We start from the raw sequence: 23,527 nt of genomic DNA on the forward strand, positions 1-23,527 counted from the left end.
AAATTGAGTGCGTCAAAGACATTTTTCAGCACTATATCGAAATTATTTCGCTGCTTTAGTTATTGGAGAAAACATCCCATTTGGGGAAGGAACATATTTCCAGGGAAATCTACATAAGCAATAAAATTTGATTTTATTTATGTATTAGATTGATTTTTGTTACAATTAAGTTAGAGAGTGCTGCTTTCAGTTCATAAGCAAAAGAAAAAACGGGCATTCAAGGATGTTCAGTTAAATATACAATTAAAATAATTACTATAGATCAAGCACTGAGTTTGTACAACCCTTCAACAATAATAATTTTATTTTTTCAAATAAAATTGAAAAAAAAGAATGATAAATAAATAATAAAATAGTAATGATAACTTTTTCTGCAAAATTAAGGGGAAAAAAAACGATATTAAGAAGCATTCTTTGGAAAATTTCTGAAAATTTTCGGAGGGAATGTGAATTCTAAAAACCCACCCTTCAAATACGATCATGTTCCGAATGTATTCTAAAATTGTTAGGAACACAGAAAGACAATAATAAACAAAAAAAAAAAAAAAAAAGAACCATTTAATCTATTCATCAGTGTATCTATCAGTTAATGTTTAGTTGGTACGTTTTCTTATTCTGCATCTTAAAAAGATTAAGAACAGTAGAATGTCAAAATATGAACTAAATGAGACCATTAGTTGTTCGAATTTTCAAACTGTTTTGGATTTTAGAAAATAGCGAAGAAAGTACCATTTAGCAAAATTGTATGCCACTTAATAAAATTAAGAGGCGAATGTACATAATACAATTCATAACGCTCCAATATGTAATTATTTTTTTTTTTTAATAACTCTCATTGTTTACTGAAAAATGAAGAAAGATTAATAAAACTCGGATTTTCAGCATTCCGAACGCCAAAAAAAAAAAAAAAAACGGATATTTCTTATCATTCGAAGTTTGATTCGCTCTTTAGAATGCGCTCAATCGCGAATTGTCATCTCTATTTTCAGCGACGAATGAAAACTAAACGTTTCTCCCTCCATCTGCTATACACGTGTATTTTTTCCCTTCATTTTTCGCTTCCGCGAGCAACCTTGTAGGCAGTCTTGTTAAGAATAACATTTCTCGTAGATCGACAAACGAATGTTTTTGCGGACAGGAGGCAGTTCCTTGGTTTATTACTTCTTGTTTTCCTTCGGAAATTGGTATCCACGAAAATGTTTGTATTTCTGCAACGTCTTGCTTCTTTATTTTGCTCTCAAGCAGAAGAAAAATGGTATCGATATTTTCCCTCCACCTTTGTGTTCTGAGTATAGCGAAAAGGGAAGTAAAAAAATAAAATTTTCAAATCTGATAATTTACAAACGAATCCATGCAGCAAATTTTTATAAATCATCTGTCGCTTTACTTAATGCTCATACAAATACAATTGCTCCATATAACGGTTTTTTTTTGTAAGGTAGGTACGGGTGATAAGGCCTACCTAAAGGAGATTTGAAATAAAATAAAAGTTATGCATCCCAATCAACAAACCGTAATATTAATTAAACATACAGATCAATTACTATAAGAAACTAACAAAAAAATCACCAGTTATGCAGGAAATAAGCATGACATATAACATTTTTTAAAACCTTGTCATTAGGCCTTATTATACTATGGTAGGATAATAAAGCCTAAGAACTTTAACACTCTTAAAAAGCTTCTAACATTTATAACTCAGATCAATTGTTATAATATATGCATTAATCAAGCAAATCTTCAAAATGACAAAAAACTTCTTTGTTTAGCAACCGTCAGGGCACTCAAAATTATCTTTGTCTAGACCGTCACACCGACGCATTCCTTATGATACCACTTGCTACATTTTTGATATAGTCTCATGTTATTCATCTTATCCTCTCCCAAATGTGTGACTGTACCAAATAGCATCGTTTTCTTTAGTATCATTTCATTCACTGAGGGTTTACGTCTTTTTTATTTTGTTCTCTTTCTTGTTTCTGTCAAACAAGTCTCTTATTACTGGGGTTCTCTGATAATCAATGATTTTTCTTCTAACAATTGGTGTGAGTTTTTTTTTTTTTTTTTTTTTTTTGTCATAGTTTTCTCTGGTTTAGGCATAAGCTCCTGAAATACTGTACTTTCTATTGGAGCGAGCCGCACATTGTCCTTTTCATCGTCCGAACTAGAACCGTAAACCATGTGGTAAAACTTTTGAGAAGGTCTGCTTGGGGTACTACTATAACACTGAACCAGTTAGTAAATAGTCGTAACTACTTATAGACATCCATAATATATTGAGAAAGATTTGAAATAAGATGTAAAACTGACAAACATTGTTGCAAAAAGAAAGGAGTACAATAAGGCCAACGAACAAATTTGGTAGGCCCTATTAGCCGCTGACATCGTGTACAAAGAATACACAAAAGTACAATAATTGGTTTACATATATAATTCACACATTGAAGATCGATAGAAGCATAGACAACAAAAAATTGGAGAGAAAAACTAGATCTCTAAGTGCAATATTACAAAAAATATTTAACATACAATCGGATGATTTTTTACTATTCGTGTTGCACAACCGCTCCGCGCAAAGGAATCGCGTCGCACTGATCGCAACAAGTGAGCAACATGTCACGACCAGTATGAAGTATCATTTATGATTATTAACAACCTACGAGTGCGTCTTTGAGTGGATAAGAAAAAATTGTATTTTTTGAATTGTATTTTTGTTGTTTAGGACTTATTAGCCGACAGGCCTTAATATCCGCCCCTACCTTATAACGATTTGCGACATAGAAATTTCTAGCAAAGCAGCACTGAATTTTGACCCTAGGAGTACATTGATGCCGGAATTCACCGGATCGGCGTTCCAGTCCTGCCGTTATAGTAAATACTTTCTAGACACATAAAATGTGTATTAATTTTAGTTTTGCTCTAACTTTGGTTTCAACGAAAAGCATGAGTTGTTTTTTATTATTAATTTATTTACGTGTAATATTCTCGGCAATGTATAACGAACATGTGACATTCGTAAAATATTTGATATCAAGCACAGTTCATCGAAATCAAACAAACTTGTATATGACTTCAATAAAATTTTAATTCATTTTCAAATCACGTATGACATTGCTTGAATGTATCTTTATTAAATTTAATTTTTTAAAGTAGATGTACACAGAATTTTCCAATATCATTCTACAATCTATTGATTTTAAGGTAAAGACGTTTTTTAACACAATTTAATTTTTTTCTACTAAGTCAGAAATGGAAGAAGTATTACCTCAAGAAGTATTACCATAGTAAAAGTCACGAGAAACAGTTATAGATGTATGCACTCACATTACATTTAATCGTAATTCTATGAATAAAAAGAAATTAATCAAAGAAAGTTGTATCCAAGTCATCCTGTCTTGAAAATGTCTAATGACGTTTCCAATTAATAGAAATGTCTTCCATTCGCATCACAACTAGCTCTCATGATCAAGCTTGTCTTTGCTTGAAGAAGAATTCTCATTCCTAACAGCAGTATCGAGAACTACGGCGAATTGAATATTGTGATTTTTTTCTCGTCCTTTCTATTGTTCTTCGTTTTAATACTAAAGATGAAATAATCTTCCAGGATTATTAATTTTAGAATGCATATTTTAATATCACATTTTATCTAAGTTCAACATGTTTTGGAATTACTCTGACCTAGTCTTTTGTGAGTTTCCGATAATATTATCGGAAACAACTGCAGTTTTTGCACTTGATTTTAGCGCCACATAACTAGCTTTTGAACGTTTAAGGAAGCAGAAATAATCTTGGTGCTGCAATTATACTTACTTTTACTAAGAAAACAAGATACATTTGACTATAATTACTTTAATTTTATGTCAAATCTGATTGGTTTCTGACCCGTTTATCTTGTAAATAGGCTCAGTTCAAAATTCTTTCTCTCTCTCATTTTTATGGTGAAAAGCAACCGCAAGTATAAAAGACTGAACGTTTTTGTTTTGGATCAGAGTAATGTTAGGGTCTACTGCTTTCTTCAGATAACTTTCTTTTAAAAAAAATCATGATTTGAAAACAAAACTTGTAGTAAAAATTTCAATGTTGCTGCCATACGACAGTTGTTTCAACGTCAGTCTTTAAATATAAGAACTAAATTATTGCACTGTTTCTGAAAAGGAAATCTGTAGAAATTATTTTTCAAGTGATCATCAAAAACAGGTCCAACTTCGCTACCTTAAGTTTAAGGTTCCTGAGTAATGTAATAATCATAATCTTAACCCGTTTGCAGAATAAGAATTGAATAAAAATGCGATCTATCGAAAAATAATCATTCTCTTCCTGCCACTATTATTGATAATTATCTCAGATCTTGTAACAAATTGGCTACATTATGGAAGATCGACTGCCAAATAACAGCAACCCCTCAGATACAATCAGTCCTCGCGATCATTAAAGCAACCCTTCCCTTGATTGGATAAAATTCGAAAGTATACTGGCAGCTACTGAAGAAGCACTTTTAAAACTACAAACGGCTAACGAAAAGAGAACTGTAGAACTTGCTTTTGTGTAGCTTTTATTGGCGGAAGGAAAGACTTTACCGAAAACGAAATCGAAATCGACGGCTTTCCGGAATAAAAGCCGAACATGTCCAAGCAAAAAAGAACTACTAATCACAAATAGTTTTCTAATCAGAGAAACAAATTGTTAGCCCTCGAACAAGTAAATGATTGGTTGTGGAGCTGCCAGTGTAAAATGATTGAGTAATGAATTAAGTGAAGCTATGAGTAGTAGCTAATGGATGGTTAAATTAACATTAACTTTCGAAGTATAATTAGACTCGTAAAAAATGATGCATGAGTGAAATGGATGATGTGATATAAGTTTCTGCGAAAGACCGAAATTTGGGAATTAGATTTTCATTGGTGATTCGCTGAAAATATTCGATCTTTCGTCGATGTACTTCTGGAATTGTTGACATTTACCGGATTTTGGACCTCTTTTACAACAAAATATACATAGGAAAAAAATAACGAAATTAATTTATGTATAAGAAAAAAAATTAATTTGCAGAAATGCGACAGGTAGGAATAGGTATCCGCAAACAGAACAATGTTTCAAAAAAAAAAAAAAAGGGAAGAAAGAAACAGAAAATGAGACAAAATTTTTCAATATTAATCATTACCTTTCTTAATTAAATTAATGTCATTCTATGGTAACACGTGTCATTGTTCGCCAAAACATATTACAAATACTCTAATTACAATGTTAGATTTTTGTTTTATTGCATGATATGTAATAATCATAAACAAAAGTAATAAATCAAAATTGTAAATGAAGAAATGGAACTCTACTTCAATTTGATGCAATAAAATTTCGTATATTTCCATACAACCGTATTTGGAAAAAAAAAAATAAATACGCAACAGCGGACGTATCTCTTAAGATACGTCCGTAACTGAGCTAAAAATGTGATTTAAATAATGTTTCTGTGAATCAAAATTCAATTGCATGAAATAGTAGCCGTACTTCATAAAATTCCAGCAATGAAACAGGAACCTAACTTGTTTGAAGTTTGTGTAGGATGTTTTGGGTACCAAATACTTTTTGATTGCACTACTACAGTTTACTAAAATGGAGTAACTAATTACTATCACAGTTGAGGAGAGCCAATTTAAGTACAATTTACTTTCATCTTCTGCGTTTAATACATCAAATTAATTTATTTATACTAAAATTACAGTTTGCTACTCTCGAACATATGTTATAGCATTTTAATTATCATTTTTGTTCAAGTAGACTCGTAATTTAAGTTATTTCAAATTATTATTAATTTCATCATTTATTTTTTTGTTTATTTATTTATTTTTTATTTCAGTTGTTCATTTACTTTTATTTTATATATTTATTTCTTTTGGATCACGAAACTTTTCAAAAACTGTGTTGCCCATCTCGAAAAAATGTAGAAAACAAATTGAATAAAAAAAATAGAAATAATTTTCTAGCAAGTACTAATGTTTCTGCATGAATGACGTAACAATAAATTTTATAACGTCATGCGCAATTATAAATTTCATATGTGTTTTTAGTATTTCAGTAAATATTTTTACTTTTTTTTTCCACAACCCTCGAAGAAAAAAAAAGTCTCACAACGTGATTCTTGAGATGAATAACCGATTCCTTTTTTACCACAAAAAGGTTTCAAATTGTTTAAAAGATACAGGCCTCTTTTACGGATAGCTGAAATTTTCTGCAAAGAAAGAAAAACTAGAAAAAAATGATGCTTTTCAGCGTAACCACACTAATTCCAAAGATCTTAGGATCCATTGCCAAGAACAGAAATCAAATCTCTAATGTGGAACACGTATAGCGCCCTCCCTTCCCTTCCCCTTTCACCACGCATCGTTAATCAACTTGAATATTCTCCTATTCCAACTACCCCCTCCCTTCAATTACCGAACATTTTACTCGTACTTTAGGTAATGAAAGCGTTTCATGTGTTGTTGCCGCTAAGTGGTTCCTCTTAATAGAAGGCCGAGTCCGATGACGATTAAATGGGAACAAAGTGAAGTCTGTAAACGATAGGTTCTTTGCCGAAATTTATTTATTTATTTTTTTTTTTTTTTTACGATTGTTTTTTGAGCAGAAAGTTCTTTCAGGCTGTGGAAAGAATTAATCAGGTAACGAAATCAGAGTGAATTCGTGGTATTTAAGTAAAAATCAGAGGCTCGAAAGAGTATTTATTTCATCCATCATTTCAGAATAGGAAATCATCAATTTCACTCAAAACTTCAAGAATTTGTACAGTACGAGCAGTGATGTTCCCATCAATTTTTCTGAGGGTATACTCCCAGTAATCCATTATGCACAATTTGTGTATGTGATCATGTACATAGTATGTCATAATATGAAAATTTATGAAGCTTGAGGGTATATGCTATATGTCTAAAAATGTTTGAGAGTATACGGCGTATATGAAGTATAACCCTATGGGAACACCACTGAGTACGAGCATATTTCGTATTTAGAAACTTATGAAACAAATATCTATCGTTGAAGCAAACTGGTCGTGCTTCTTAACATATAAACTGTGCAGTTTGCATTGCGATTTTATGCTGTATATGCAGAAATTCTAACTCAAAGTCAGTTGAAATTTGAAAATTACATGATTCATGGAATATATTATAGAAAATGTAGAAATAAAGGAATTAATTTCCAACGTAAGAAGTGCAAGAATACTATATTCTTCTAAAGCTATTTTCATGCTTTGAAACTAAAGAGTACAAAAATCGAGAAAATATTCAAAACGAACTGAAGAACCAATAGTTTCCTGAAAGATGCCGGATGAAATGAAAGGAAAACTATTAAGAAAACAACTGTGGGAATCTGTTCTGTGTTAAATCACTTATCAGTAAAAGTAAGAAACTCAAAAACAGAATTTTGTTGAAACACACACTCAATTTTATCAACACATATTATGTCACACTTTCTTGATAAGACGGTTCACACACGTATGACATTAACAAAAAAGGTTAACATTACCAAAACAAAACAAGTTTGCCGAGCAGAAAATTACATCAACACGCTTTCTTTATTATTGTCCGTTTTTCAGGAGAAGGCACTTCGCCACATCCCCTTGAACGCAGAGTCCAATTCTACGCGGGGGTGATCGGTACGCAATTCACGCGCTTCTAAAGGAGACAACCAGACAGCCTTCACTTGAGCGTGCATTTTAATGTGAAAAAAAGACTTGGTGTCCTGTACATCGCTTGCTTCCCTTATCTGTTGTCATTTTAGTTATTCTTACATTTTAAAAACTGCTGCTTTTACAACAAAATGCTATGATCCAAATACACCGTCTGCCGAAAACAGCGAAATAGAATCATCGGATAACACGTGACGAGGGAGGATTCAAGTGCCTTCTTGTGAAAAACGGACAATACTTGTTATTGCGCTCGAGATCCTATCGAGGTAGAAAATGAACTCACAGCAGACAGCACTATCTCTTCCGATTATTATACCGTTTCTACTCATTCCTAGGTGACGTCCCAGCTCTCCACTTCGTTTCACAAAAGTTTTAAAATGGTTATCAGCGTTGTGACAACCATTTTTAAACGTTGTAAAACGTTTAAACGTTACGTATGCTACCTGGAGTAGAAACATCACTCAGGCATGAAATATACACTAAATGAAAAAATGTTAACTGTAAAATAGCATGACCGACTTTCTCGTATTAGTTATGAAATTTCACAAGGAATAATTTTGAATTTAATTTCTAACTTTTTAGTGAAAAAAAAGCACGATCCATTATTTCGCATTATTTATGAAATTTTAAAAGGAATAATTTTTAATTTTTTTAGTGAAAAAAGATTTAAGAGATTTCTTAAATGTCATCTTTATATGTTAGGAATATACACTGTGAAACGATTTTAAAAACTTTCAGCAATTTTGAAGAACAAGGCAACAATACAAGATTAATGCTGTCAACTAAAGGGTAACGATGCTTTTGAACGAATAATACGAAAATTACTCACGTAGCAATTCGTACGATGTGATATAAATCGCTCCAGAACTGCTACCTAAACCGCCAAAGCATTTCGCCAAGCGGAAATTCCCGTTTGCACGAATACAAAACGAAATTGATTCGATATTTTAGAGTTCGAAAAGGACTTAGTAGCCCTTTAGATCCGCAGTGATTAGCTATAATGGAACATAAAAGAAGGCTCGTAAACAAGGCGGTTGGAAGAACCCCCCATGACGCCCCCTGCGCCCTGACTCACTCTGTGTAGTCAATAAAAAACGACCTCGTTTCCTATTAAATCGGAGCACGAGATTTGTAAAGGTGGCAACAAAAAGGAATCGGGAGATTTGACAAAATCTCGCATGTTTGGAGGGGTAAAAGAACGACAAAATCAGGGTGAAGGCGCGAAAAAAAAAAAAAAAAAAAGAGCGGGGAATGGGGTACCAAGGTCAATTCTTTTCATTCATACATATGGTGAGCTTGTCCAAGGTTATTTGTAATTTTTAAATTTTAACATTTTCATTGCGATGCTTTCGTAATAAAAATAACAATCTCGGGCATTCAAAAGTAAGTCGTGATTCTGAAAGATATAGGTATTATCTACTGGAGAGGAGAAAAAGTGTTTTATTATTCTGAAAAAACACAGTTCAACATTTAATCATTAAAGAAGGTAAAAAGCTTTCTTCTTCACTAGCAGTACCTGCACGGCTTTGCCCGTAGTAGAAAAATTAAAAGGTCATTAGGTTCGCCTGTATATTTACAAATAATGGACAGTGAATTCCTCACCAATATGCTATGTTAATTTGCTCGTCCATGGTATGGTAGTTTGCTCGTCCATGCTATGGTAACTTACTCGTCCATGCTATGGTAACTTAGTCGTCCATGTTCTGGTAATTTACTCGTTCATGTTTTGATAATTTTCTCGTTCATGTTATGGTAATCTGGTCGGTAAAATGGGCTTAAAATTGGAATAGGAAAAGAAAAAAACCGAATTTTCAAAAAAATCGCTTCAAGGTGCTCACCCCTAAGCTAAGAACTAATTTTGTGCCAAATTTCATGAAAATCAGCCGAACGGTCTATGCGCTATGCGCGTAACAGACATCCAGAGATCCTGACATACAAACTTTTAGCTTTATTTTTAGTAACGAAAATAAATTCATTTTGATTTCGTTAATTTTAATAACGCCCTGGGACGCATCAAACTGAAACTTCTGGGAAGGCGGAAATTCTCAATTTGCTGAAAAAAACTCCAAATTTTGACGAATATGGCTCCAAATTTGCCAAAGGATGGTACTTTTTCCGAACAGAACTCCAAATTTTGCTGAATCGTTAGACGAAATTTGCCGAATAAAGAAAAATTCGAGAGGTCACAGTGACCTCCCATGATGACCCGAGGGCCTCCCTCCCCCCTCTGATTATGCTTTACAAATTATAATTTCCAAATCAAAATTTTTTATTTATTTATTTTTATTTATTCATTTATTTATGTATTTTTCAAAATGAGTATTTAGCGAAACTTTTGGAAAAAAAAAATTAGTTTAAATTTTCAGCAATTAAACTGATGAGAGTTAAACACAACGTGAAGAGGGAGAAACTAATCTTCAATAGAGAAATGTGGAGGGGAGGGGGATATATAATGTGTTTTAGAAGAAAGAACAACAAAATGAGTCTGTTGGTTTTGAGAGAGCTGTTTTACTTCCGAACGGGATATCAATGAAGGAAATTTGTAAAAAAAGACAAGAGAAGAACAATGATACATATTTCGCAAAAGGAGAAGAGTAATGGTCAATGCCATCTATGAGTAAAGTGAGAATTCGCCAAAATAGCAGCAATAAAATATATTTCAAACCTTTAATAGCTCAAGTGCTGATGAATTGAAATTATCTTCTTGAAATAGGAATAGCTAAAAACGTTAGTCAGTAAAAGAATCAATCCCCTATATGTATCGGAAATATATATTATTCCTTCATAAAATATAAAGCTAAATCATTATTATCCAAATATTAGATAATTAAAAGGTTACTAATTTCACTGAGAGTAAATAATTTAAATTGATTTTTTTCCATTTTGGATAAAACATTTGATAGTGTAAAAAGTACTTCTGGGTAATTTCCTGCATATTGGACATTGTTTCTTCATTTCAAGTGGCAACACTTAAACCACGAATTAGCGAAATTTCGCGAGCTAATTTTAAAAACTTCACTTTATAAAAAAGAAACTAAAAAGCGCGCAATAATGCTATCGTACATTTCACCATACTCAGTACTACGCGAAGTGCAAAATGAAATTAAAAAAGAAGCAAAGATAACGAAATAAGCAACCTCTTCAGCAAATCCCTTTTAGCCGCCATTTCTCTCAACTTGCCTAGCCATTAAATTTTCATCTTACTTCGTCGCTTTTAGCATAAATTGAGGACAAAGCAAGCCCCTTCATAACTTTCGAAAATCTAATTACAGCTCTTTCATTCAATTTCCTCTCGCCAGAAAGTAAAATATTACGCTAAGCGAAACGAAATATTCAAGAGATGGGTAAAAAGTAACAATAATAAACGTCTGGCGACATGAAGGAAGGTAACTTCTCAACCGCTCTATACTTTCTAATGATTCTCTCCTTTCACTTCAGTTCATTGGTCGACAGACGAGAGAGCTAGTAGTCAACGAAAGTAGTCATCTACAGAAAAAGAACAACGAATAGTAGATACGAACGGGGGGGGGGCACGGGGGTATTTCTTTCAACTGACTGCGATCAGTAGCTCTTAAGAAAAACGAAAATATGTTTCCGTTTTTTTCCCCCTTCTCGTCTTTACTTCTCTATCTCTCTCAATATGTAGCACACGCAATAGACCTCCAAAAGATTGGCTGCGACGGTATGAAATATGTATCACTAATGAAAGGGAACAGGACTCGAAAAAAAATAAAATAAATACGTTTTCGGGAGGTATGGCGGGAAGGGAAGGTGGAAAAAATATATATCCTGAAAAAGATCGTTTTTCGAATGGCTCGTAAACTTTTCGGAGCGTTAGGGTTGCCCGAAAAAGGTGCGCAGCAGGAGCTCTATCTATTTTGCAATCGACTGGCGAAAAGATGAATAACTGTGCTCCAAGTGCCGACAAAAACTCTCGCATGGGTGACTTTTTTCGCCAATATTTCAGTCATCGTAAAGTATAATGCCCGAAACGGACGTTTTTTTACCCATCAAAAACTTTTGAAGAGGGAAAGTTTTCCTCGAAAGATTTAGAATGCTATTTTCCCGTTTTTCTGATTGTACAGTTTGCATTTTTACGGTATTGTAATTTAATGTTTGTGTGTGCAGATATTTGATGGACACGTCGATGTTTTTTTTTACGGCATAAACGTTTATAACATTATCAACAGAAGATAAATAAATATAAATAAACGTGCATTGTAGATATTTTAGAGAAAACAAAAGTTCGCTTCTTTTAATGGATTTATTTTTAGATGACAGTTACGAAAGCTCATGCATAATAAGTTTGATTATTTTCTCAGGAGCAGCAATTGAAAAATATGAGATAAACTTTCTGCTGGGGCTTTTTTTTTTTTCAAATCTTTAAAAATAGTTTTTATTTTTTCAGTTGTTTTAAATTAAAAGATAAGGTCAAAATTCCATCTGACTTAAGCTTCTCCAGCAACAAGTGTCAGAATCTTTTCCAGAAAAACAATTCAAAAATTTGGTTTTAAAAAAAAGAAAGAAAAAAGTTTTTTTTTTCAATGGAATTGTTAAACTAAATATCCTAGTAGTTTAAGTAAAAATCTTAATTTTTCACAAAACAAAAAGCTTTTGTTTGAAAAGTAGATTTTATCAACAACTTGTAAGCGAACTTTGAGTAAAGACTTCTCCTCGTGTTACAAATTAAATTGAAGCAGCAAGCTAATTTTATAGTGGAAAAAGCGCGATTTTTTCTAAAAACTTAGTAATAATAATAAAAAAAAACTTTTTTTTTTTTTGTTTCATATACACATATTATTTAAATATGGAAGTTGTTAGTGACTTTAAATATTCGATTGAGTCCTAGAGATTTCTAATTTGACAACTTATAATATGAACACGCCGTTGTCGATCCGAGAAAGATTTGCAACAAAATTTTTCTTCCGCCCTACCAACAAATTACGAACTAGTTCATGATTTGTTGGTAGTTAATCTGATACAATAATTATGTATTATTTTGAAGCCAACAGTGGATAACAAAAGATCTAAAATACACGTGTTCCACGAAACACCAATTGATAATTCCACTTTTGCAGCGAGGACTATTTTTAGGTAACAATACTGTATGCGTTATAATCTGGTGTGCTATTTTTGTTGTGATATTACTCACTTAAAAAAAACAACAATAAATATCAAGTTTTTATCATTCTTGAGTTTCTTTCCAAATCAAAAAAAAAAAAAACACAAAGGATTAATTTGTTCCCTTTGTTTGCAATTTATCTTGAAATAGTGCAAGCCATGTTCCGTAATTTATCTTTAAAATATGTTTTTACTCAGGAAAAATACGATGTATGGTAAGATGAACTGAAAATGAGAACTATACAGTGGCTCCCAAAAGTGTTCGTACTCTTTGAAATTTTTTAGTAAAACCAAAATAACGCAAAACTGAATTCGAATATGAAGTCCAATTTTTTTTCACATCATTCCTATGTCATTATATATAAAAACCTGTATTCTTTTAAAAATATTAACGGATCTTCTTTTTGAAATGGGTCAAAAAATGAAGAGACCGAGAAATAATGTGCCACAAAAGTCATCTTACACTCAAATATTTTCGAATGAATTCATGATTAAAATTACCATATGTCGTTTTTTTAATTATTTGTGCATTGTGTTGACCCTTAAAAGTCATTTGGCTTTAATTTTTTGTTTATTTATTCCTTAATACTGTGTTTATTACTTTAAAATGACTGGTATTCGTAAAAAACCACAAACATCATTCGAAATAATCGAAATTTGAATTTTTTCCTCACAGTAGCGGTAAATTGGTTTGAAATGTCTCTAAAGTAGTTAATTTATTCCATTCTATATTAAAGTGCTTGATAAAATGCTTTGAAGAAAAGAATCGGACTGAAAATAAGGTAAGAAAAGGTCAACCGGCAATGTTGACAAAGCGTGATCGGAGATTTACAGTTAAAAAAATTATAAAAAAGACACATTTAAATGCTGTAGAAGTTTCTGCAGAGTTAAATAAATATTTTTACATTTAATTTTCACCTAAAATTGTTCGCCAAGTTCTCTGATTAGCTGGATTAAATGGGATCTCTTCCCGTAGAAATTTTCTTGGCCGTGCGAAAAACAGAAAGCTTACACTTTTCGTCGCAAAATCAATGATAAATAAGCTCAAAACGTTTTGAAATTACGTCTACTTACAGATAAATATGAATTCAACATTTTTGGCTAAATTTTTGTATAATTGTAAATAGAAGAAAAAAAATAGGAACTTAATCTTAAGAACTTAGTTGAACCAGTTAATCAGGACGGTGAAGGCGTTTTTGTGTGAAGGTGCATATCAGCATCAGGACTTGGTAGTTCGGAATTTTTTGATGAAATGATGAATCATGCTGTTCATTTAAATATTTTAAAAACCAGTTTTAAACTATTAGCCAAAAATTTGGTTATCAGAAAGAACTTTGGTTTTTATCAAGACAACGATAAGAAGCACAAGGTATTCAACGTTTTCGTCTAGTTCCTCAAAAATGGTCCTAAAGTTTAGAAAATACCCCATCAATCTCCAGATTTGAACTTAATGTAACATATTTAGAGATATCTGGAGGCTAGATTACCAAAATACGGCTTTAAAACGAGAATAGATCTAGTAACGATAAGACTCGAAGTGTGGTTGAACACTTAATCAGAAACTACGTAAAAAAAGAAAGAGAAAGAATGAAATCTATTCCCAGACGTTTAAAAGGTGTTATTGATACTGCATGATATTCTACTAAATAATAACTTAATAAAAAGTTAGATTGTTCAATAATATGTAGACATTTTTTAAAGTGTACGAAGACTTTTGTGAAATAAAATTTCCGGCCCTTTTTGTTTTTTTGATTTTTAAAAAATTAAGTTTTAATAATTTTTTTAAAAAATTTCATGTAGTTTTGTTGAAAATTGATCATACATCTTATAATTAAATACCTATTCCGAAATATTAATTCTAACAAATAGATAGAGCCCTATTTCATTGAAATTCGTAGGTGTACGAACACTTTTGGGAGTCACTGTAGATGCGCTAACATTCGCAAAATTGATTCATTGTAATTGGTGTTTTAAACTGAAAGTTATTTTTCTTCCAGGTTTTCAAAATTTAAGTGCATAACTGATTTTAAGTGCATTTGTAAGAATTATAAGAACATCGAATTTATTGAAAACGGAAGTTTTATGCAATTGGACCACATATTATAGAACTAAAAAATTACAATATAAACCGTAGTTTATATCCCTGATTAAAACAATAGAAGTTACAATTTTTTTTCGGATGTAGTAATTCGAAAAAAGAACTGTTGAAATTTAACGAAGCACTGCACTTACACCCTTTTTTAAAATTCCCTTAAATTCTTCAAAATGTCTTTTCTCAAAATAAAAGAAAACTACAACTTATACTCGCAATTCATTTCAAGTAAAAATATCACGAAATATATTTCTGCGAAGCAATTTTTTAAGAATTGAATTACTTTCAGAATTATTTCGTTTTTGCAGCCGAGTTTTATTCCTGAATTGTAAATTCAGCAATTTAACCACTTAGTCGGATTTTTCTCAACGCATGTTACACAACTTTACTATCGATTTTAATCTCTCATTGGCAGAAAAAAAAATCAGCTTTTAAATAAGAACGTATCCTTTGTGCAAGTTTCTGATCGGACTCGATGGCTTTTCAAAAGTTCAATTTACCCATAAATTTGATTAGCTCAGCTATCGAATCTGGCAATAAATGATCGATTCTCCGCATTTCCTTTTGTCGGAGTGCTCAGTTTGTTGAAGGGATCTAAGAATTGAAAACGGCGGATTCAGCAAATTCTTAAGTGATGCGACGGTCAGCAAATTCAATGAGCTGACCAATTTATGTGACGTCATTTCTGTCAGATCCAATGAACGTTAGTTTTCTTTACTATTGCTTCTAGAAGGAAATGTAATGTAAATAACACTTATTTCGTTACATAATCTCTCAAAGGGTTGAGTGCATTGTAAATTAGAGTAGAGAAGTGCGAAGTTGAAACACAATTACTAAGCAGTCTGGAAATTTTAGTGACAGAAAAACTATTTCAGTTGAAAATTTCTGCACAACCACTTTGGAAAATTAGGTGAGATGAATATAGGTTTACGTTTTGTTAGTTGTCGTACTATATAGGGTCTGGTGGGATAAAGTGGTCATAAAATCGTAGGTTTTCAACTTAGGTGGATAATAAATACAATAAATTCTTTAAACACTTCAACTTTTTTTGTTGTTATTTTACATTGCATTACTAAAGAACACGGTACATCGCGCATTTCAAGAAAAAAAAATATTGATTTAAGTAGTTTTATAACACTTTCATTTCAATGTGTATTTATGACCACTTTACCCCATGGGATGGGGGAAAGTGGTCATAGCATGGGGTAAAATGGTCATAGTTTAAAAAAAAACTGCAAAACCGTTACAAATAACCATAATTTTTGTATAATTTGGTTATTTTTATAGTTCAAGTATATGTACGAGTATATACGGGTATACACGAGTATACTATACGTGTCGTGTACACATGAGTAAACATGATCAAATATGAATAGATACATGTGTACATCAGATGCATGCACGTGCCTACTCAAGTATATACGTGTATACACGAGTATATAAGCATGTATACCTGATTACCTACAGGAGTGTGTACGTATCTACACTAGTATATACGTGTCACGTATATACTCGTATGCGAGTATATACGCGTATAAACGAACATCATATGCGTGTTTTGCACTTGTATCTCGAGTATATGCGTGCATATTTGAGCATATACGTGTGCAGTCGACGTATATACGCATATATAGGTGTACATACATACTTATACGGGTATAAACGAGTTAATTCGTGGGTATATCCAGTGCGTGTTTGGGGGGGGGGGGAATGTACGTGTCTACTCACGTAAATATATATGGAAGCACGAGTATATACGTATGTTTACGTGTAAACACGATTATATACCTGTTAGACGTATATACGTGCATTTCCGTGTATACACCAGTACATGTATCCACGTATATCCACGAGTATATCAACTAGTATACATGTATGCTTACAGAATGAATCCAAGATCTTTTGCAAAATCTAAGTGGTGTGAAAGGGGAGGATAAGAAGCAAAGAATCAAAGGAACTTATGGTCGCTGACGCGCTACATGCACAAAAGGTCAGAAACTGATGTTAGCAAAACAGATCACAAATTTGTTACACAAAGATGTTTTTACCCGACATTTTAGATTTTAAGAAATATTTAGAGCAGTTGTTTAAAGTTACAGCCTGTAGTAGCTCTAATACACGCATCGCAACAAAGACGCAGCGACTGATGAAAGTTTTTCAAAAGCCTCGTAATTGCAACAGAGTGATTGCGATGCATGTATTACAGCTGCCGGCCGCAAATTTCATCAATAATTTAAAACTTTCTTAAAACTTAAAATGTTGTGTAAAATTATCTTTGTGTAATAAATATGTGACCTGTTTTGCCTCCATCGGTTTCTGGATTTGCGTACATGTAGCGCATCAACCTTGAGTTTGATTCCATATGTTTATTATGATTCTTGCTTCTTATCCTCCCGTCTAACACCTTTTAATAATTTGCCCAAGAGTTTAGACTCACCCTGTATACATGTATATCATATGCTTGTATGCAAGTGTCTACTCGAGTACGTACGCGTATATACGTGTCTCCCTGAGTTCGTTCGTAATTGTTCGTTTATATGAGAGCATAAGCGGGAATATACGTGTATAGTCGAATGTATATCTGTGAAGATAAAAGAAACTTGCAGATATCCAAATACGTGTTTATTGGTGCATTTATGTGAATACGTATATATACGTGCCTACACGAGTATATGCGTATACATACGCATATACTCGTGTATTTAACCATGTATTGTAAAAACATACATATGAAGTGAAATTAATATTTAATTTATATCTGCCTTATACTTAAAGATTAAGTGACTTTAGAAGAACAATATTCGTTAAGCCTAATATTATGACCACTTTACCCCATTTTACTTAAATTGTTCTAAAAAATGATTCAAAATAAATTCAGCTAACTGCTAATTAGTAAGAGTTCTTCAGACATGAAGGAAGCTTCCTGTGCAGTCAATCTGTTCATAATTCTAACAAACAAAATTTCCCAAGGAAGTTAAAAATGGTGTATAGATTTTAACAATTTTCATATTTACACAAAATAATTTTTTTTACCAAATAAAATTTTGCCAGTTGTAAAATTTTGTATTCAAAATATAGTTTCTAAATGCACTACCCTAAAATAAAATTTTCACATTCATTCGAACATTAATTTCCAAGCTATAGCCATTTGTTTGAATTATAATCACTTTACCCCATTGACCACTTTCCCCCACCAGACCCTAAAACTTTTAAATCATTTTGTTTTATTGTTATTGGGATTTTTTATTTTTATTTCTTTTTTTTTTAAATCACTGTAGACATTTGCTCCAGCATTGGCAAGTTCTACTTTTATGTTGATACAAGTTGCTTAAGATTTGCTCAAAAACTCTGTTCTTTTTACAACACGAAATAGGATTTTCACCGTCAGATAAAAAGAGTTCTTACAAAGCAAAGGACAAGAATGAATATTTAAACCGTAAGTCAATATTTGTAATTTCTAATCATCAATCTTTAAATATATTTTTGGTGTCGGATACACAGGTTTGGGGAGCCGGACGCAATGCATTTACGGGGGCACCTTATTAGATATGAACAGAACTATGAAAAGTATTTTTCATGTGCTTTTCATCCCTTTCGTGGTCCCAATATAATAAGGCTCCTTACTACTAGGACATAGTAATTCCGCTGCTACAATGTATTTAAAGTTATTTATGCATGAGTGTTGAAGCTAAAAACTTAACCAAACATGAATGATGCCACAATGCACTTTTTTTCCATAATAAAAAATAATAATTCTTATTTGAAAAGGATTGTTGCCACAAATCCGAGTATATGTAAAACTCGCTGAAGAAAGCGTGGTTGAAAATGAGTGTAGCATAGAACAGTATCTGCCTACATAAAACTTAATGAAGAAAGTATATTTGAAAATCAATGGGCACACGAAACAGAACTTATTCATTATACATTATGAAAAAATCATTTTTGAAAATGAGAATTTCCGTGAAACAATATATCTAGTTAAATAAATCATTAAGGAAGTGCTGATACCAAGTTTTATGCGTTGAAATTGTGCGCCGATGTAAAATAAATTTCAGTTTAAGCTAATGAAAAATCACTTGTTGGTTGTTAAACTCTCCAATAGTCGAATAAAAATCAAGATTTTTTAAAACTAAACGTATTCCCATAAAAACTGTTTATAAGAATAACACTTAAGAATGATAACTAGCTACAACATAATTATTAAATTAATACTTTGTTGATTAGAAATTACCAGCGTTTTTCAAAAAACATCAAACTAATGAAAATGTTTATGGTAATGACAATAAGAATAATCGTATGAGAAATCGATGTAGGGTCATTCCACGGAAAAACGTACTTTTTGTTCCGCACGTGAGAGCTCACATACTTCATTCAAAATAACATTTTAAAAGGGTACTGAACAACATTTTGTTGCTTAAGAAACCACAAGCGTACGTGTGATTTTTAAGCAAAATATTTTCTTCATTAACCTTTAAAATTATTACTTTATAAATGATACGATATGAGCTGTCACATGCAGAAGAACATGGCGGCTTTTTAGAGGAATGAACAATATGGTTTATTTCAATCGCAGAGGGGCCCACCTAGGTGGGGTCATGGCGCAGACTGCGACATTGAAATTTTTACAGGGGGTTGTTTTGAGGGGTATTTTTCTCATTTTGGGTGGCGGGGGCTCTTGCTCTTGGAGGGGGGTCTCCGCTGTATTTAGAGCAGTGCACCCCCTGTCAGTCGAACATGAAATCATTTAAATGCTTAACAACAAATTGGGTCAACCTGGAATATAATGTTCACCTATTCATTTGAATGTGATAATTTCAATGCCTGTAAACTATTTAACCATTTACAAACTCTATAAATCACATAAATCTTTTCATCGTTGTATGAGAGCTATTGCTGAAATCTGACCTTCATTTATTTATTTATTTTTTTGCTCATGTTTTATTTATTTATTTATTATTATTATTATTATTTTTTGAAGACTATAATAAGAGTGAAAGGTATTCCATGTAAAATTTTGCCACCATATCACTAGCTTGGCGACCCTTTACGTGCTTTAATTTTGTTAATTATTGAAAAGCAGACGAGCTAAAAAAATCATCCCCGATGAGAAGCCAAAAAAATTACTGTCTCTCTTGCATGCTGTGCTGAACATAACGAGAAGATACCAGTGGCACTTCCAGGCCTTCGCGCTTCCGTAACAACGCCCATCCAACATTCTCACAACTCAATCGTTAAAAAGGGGCAACAGCGAGAGGACTGTTAGCGTTTCGCAGGCAAAAACCGCCGACTTAATGGAGTCGCCAGATCTTAATGGTGTATGAAATATTAAAGTGCGTTGCAGACAGATGTTAACGTTACAGAAAAAGCCATACCTCATAAAAACGGGAGCCGGCAAGCAGGTGGTGTTAGCTGGCGCTGATAGACGGCAATCGATACATCGGAAATAGGAAGCTGGACTGAAGTTTATTTGAAGGCCTTATGATACTATTTTTCCCTTCCGTTCCAGTATCGGCATAATAAATGATTTTGAAACATTAATTTTATGTTTGTACATGATGAGTTCCGAAAAATTCTGATCGTAAATATTTGTGTATAATATCGAGTTTTCTCGTTGGTATAAATACTAAGCAAAATATTTTGACTTATCATGCTCTATCAATATGTAACATACTTTGAAAAATTAAATAGCTCAACGCGATTTTTAAATTGGCATTTGTTATGTGGCAAAGCACGTACTCTACAGTATCATTTGTTTGGAGGAGTAAGAGAAAAAAATAAGGTCACTTGACATATGTCCGGCTGCTCTCTTTATAATATCAGAGAATGATTAGCTGAAAATCTTAGTTATAATAAAAACAACAGACGGGGTAAATCCCAATCGAAATACGGGTAAAAATACCTAAATAACGTCTTGTCTCCATGAAAATTCCCATTTGAATGTGGTCAATCGTCCACAAAAGTGAAAACAAAATAGCGCGAAAATTCTGAATAGGAAAAAAGCAGATCCTCATTTATTTCAGCCCCCAGGGTAAAGAATATTTTTCCTTCGTAACTTAATATTCATGATTTTTTGCTTACTTGCTAAATTATCTAACTAACCTGCCTCATTTTTTTTTAAAGGACTAGTTTTGTAATAACTTCCGTTAATTAAAGTCCCGCACGGATTGTTGGTGCCAGAGCACATGATTGGCGAATTTCTACTAGCCAAGTGAGACAGTACTCGCAAAGGGTTGTAAAAGGATTTTAAAAAGATAGTTCAGTTAACTAGATTGCGTCAATGTTGTAAATTGCTGTGTGGGCGTGTTGTCATTTTTTGTGTGAAATTAAAGCGTTAAATAAACGTAATTGAAGCAAAAAAGTTTCTTCTTTACAAGAAAATCGCAGCAATACACCAATAAAGATGATATTGATCGAAGTTGCACTCCTACTGCACAAAGCTAGATGAATACACCAAACATTTTGTATATTTTAAATATCTAATTGCTTAGATTAATGTACGTTTTTAAGATATAAGAATAAACATCGAAGTTCGAAAAGAAACTTGATTATTTTTCTGTCTCTTGACTTCATACCACCATACCAGTTATTTTTATCCCTCGTCCTTTATTTCCATACACTAATCCGATACTTTGTAGCATAAATACCACACCCTCTTGTCCCTCTTAAGTGACTCTAGTCCTGGCTGAACGATGTTTTTAGCATTACACGTTCCCTTTGAATTCCTGATGATTAGGTCTACTGTAAGTAAGCTTCAAATATTAATTATCTGATCAACGTGGGATTTACTTACGTTTGTTATTTATTCTATTTAATACGGGTAAGTTTAAAAAGTTAAGTTTTAATATGACTTTACTTCAACTCTGCTGTTGTCGCGCAAGCAAAAATAAATTTCTAAATAATTTTTGCACTTGTTTGAAATTTGAGTACAACATAACTTAAAGCCGCCAAAAGCACGAAGCTCTTTCAAAATACAGGCTGCAACTATGGAAAAGGTTTAATAAGCATAACAATAAACGGTTTGCCTAAATCCAGACAAATTTTTCTAAAATTAGCAAAAATAATTATCTCCCCCCTCCCTTTTTTGACAACGTTTGACAAAACCTAAGTCCTTAATCCAGAAACTACATCATAGCGAAGAATTCTATTTTGATTAAATTCGTTAAACGTATAAGTTAACGTAAAGTTACACTTTCACTTTGTTGAAGTAAAAGTTACAAATTATTTTTAACGATTTCGATAGCATATCCATTTATTAATCCTAATTTATGTAAATTTTTCAACTATTTTAGACAGTTAATAATCGTGATTTGTCATAGCTCCACGACTCCGTCTTTATTTCTTACTAAAATATTTACGAAATAAAAACTCCATCTGTTCAACAGTGTTATTCACGTAGTGCCCACATTACAGACGCTGTCAAAGCGATAGCAAAACAAAAGGAAAACGAAAGCTGACAAAAAAATAGACCCTATTCAATGTGTGGCAACTTTATTTATATTAGCAGTCTATACAGGCGTTTGAATAGGATATGTGTAAGTTCTCAACTGCTAAAACAAACAGCCTCGTCCCGAACATCTGTTGTCACGTGACAGGGTGACGTCACGCAGGCCGCCTCGCCTGACACGCGCCTACAGAAGCCTAATAACTGCTGCATGTGAAAAGGGACAGCTGTCGGCAGCGGGACAAGCATGATACTTCTTCAGGTTTTGCGTGTAAACATTTCATTGAGTGATGACATGGTGTTGATCCATTCTTTGGAAAGAACCCAAAATTTGTTTTTCTTCTTATTTAATTTTTTTTTCTTCCTCACATAAGCATGTTTTCAGTGTTTTATGGGTAATTCTGTCATCGATGAATTTTCGGCCAATATATTGATGAGCAGTCACGGAGAGTTTCTTGTCTTTGAAAATTAGAATTGAAATTGCGCACGCATCGCAGAAAAGTATGTGTTTGGAAAAGTGAAGTATAGGGTGTCCGAAAAGTTCTTGACGCATTTTAAAAATTCATAGAACATCATTTGAAAACATTACCGGTATTATAATCTTTTATTATCTGGTATATATAATGCGCTTGATTTGCATAAGATCTCACGGGAAATGAACTCCCTGCAATTATTTTCAATTTCATCAAAATTTTAACATTTTAGACCAAATTCAGACTATTTATGAACGAAACTAAATTCTGAGGACAATAAGACTCCCAAAATTCTTCTGTTAGAAATCAAGCCCTGGTTAGAATTAATCAAAATTGTTTGTATGAGGATGTAAAATACGAAAATTAGGCACAAAATATACAAGTTATTCTAAATTTATGCTTCGTCTTACTTACATAATAGCGACGTATTTTCAAATGGAAGAGATTGCACTTACCTAAAATGAGAGAAAAACATTTTGTTAATGATATTGTATACATCACTGAAAAAAGTCAGATAATAATCAAAGAAACATTCACAAATATTATTTCTAATGTACTTATTTATTGCAGTTTCAAAAATATAAACGTAAATTTACTTACGTTTATTTCACATTTATATACATCAAAATGTTACAGAAACAGAAAGTTATCGTGAAGCCATACACAAAATACTTTATGCATTAACCAATCATGAAAACTATTTAAAACATTTAGTTAAC

Source organism: Uloborus diversus, chromosome 2 (assembly GCF_026930045.1).
Source record: "Uloborus diversus isolate 005 chromosome 2, Udiv.v.3.1, whole genome shotgun sequence".
Taxonomy (NCBI): Eukaryota; Metazoa; Arthropoda; class Arachnida; order Araneae; family Uloboridae; genus Uloborus; species Uloborus diversus.